Source organism: Mus caroli, unplaced genomic scaffold (assembly GCF_900094665.2).
Source record: "Mus caroli unplaced genomic scaffold, CAROLI_EIJ_v1.1 scaffold_22650_1, whole genome shotgun sequence".
NCBI lineage: Eukaryota > Metazoa > Chordata > Mammalia > Rodentia > Muridae > Mus > Mus caroli.
The window spans coordinates 1,998-3,330 of NW_018389648.1; positions in this window are offsets into that span (position 1 = coordinate 1,998).

The following is a 1,333-nucleotide window of genomic DNA, read 5'->3' on the forward strand; positions in this document are numbered from 1 at the left end:
AAGAGAAACATTAAAATCACAGTTATAGGTTCTATACTGAGGAAATAGAAAGCTGTTAGAGGGATGTGAATAGATGACTCACTGGGTGAGATATTTGTTGTACACAATGAGGATATGAGTTTAAATACCAGCATCCATACAAGGGCATGGTGGGGTGTTTCTGTAACCTTCACACTGTGTGAGTAGGATTTCACTATCAGCTAATGTAATCCATGTAAGATCTAGGATCAGTCAGATCAGGATCAATATATGCCTTAAAATATAAGATGGACCTTAAGAAAATTTAATCTCTTACCAACTCAAATTTTTCACATGTGGACACACATTTTCATCACTGCAATAGAAATGTCTGAATTTACTTTGAAATTTCTAATTAAATCTCAAAACATATGCCAAAAGAGGGTGTAGGCTCCCATGCTGTTGGAGTTACAGGCTGTTGTCAACTACCTGATGTGAGTGGTGGGAACAAAACTTTGGTCCCCTTTAAGAGAAGGAAGAGGATTTTAGCTGCTGATCCAACTCTCCATGCCTGATTTTAGCTTGTGTACTCAAAATATAAATCCATGAAATAATCTTATGCACTTTTAAAAGGTTAAATATACATAACTTCTTCATAGATTTCTTTCATTAGAATGATATTTTCTGGAGGCAATATCAGTAAAAGGCATGTTCTTCTTTGTATGTAAATTTTTGTTAAAGTTATTTTTACTGTTTATTGAGTAATTATTTGAAATATTTTTCTTTTCTATTATGCTTTTTCCTATTACCATATATTATAGTCACAGATGCCATTTTAGAATGGGTTGTAAGAGTTTGCCACAACTGAGAAATGTAACTAAATTTAACTTTTGTCTATTTTGGGATTATTATCACAGTTTGCAAGACAGAAAATCTTTATTAAAAATTTTGTTTGGAGGTCACAGTTTTGTAACCTACATGTTCAATCTATACAGCACTGGCTTTGATGATGGTGTCTTTGTGAATAGCTGAAATACAAATGTATTGGAAAGAAAGTGATAATATATTATAAGAGAAATTGAGGGGGGTTAGAATCTCTTAATATCTACCCGGGCATATCTTGATTAATGTACTGTTCACAAGACTTCTCTTCTCCTTTATGTCTTGATTACCTAGTCTTGTCTTGTCTTGTATTCTCTTCTCTTCTCTTCTTTCTCTTTCTCTTTCATTCTTTCTCCCTCTCTTTTTCCTTCTCTTTCTCTTCTCTTCTCTTCTTTCTCTTTCTCTTTCTCTTTTTCTCATTCTTTCTCCCTCTCTTTCTCCTTCTCTTTCTCTTCTCTTCTCTTCTCTTCTCTTCTCTTCTCTTCTCTTCTCT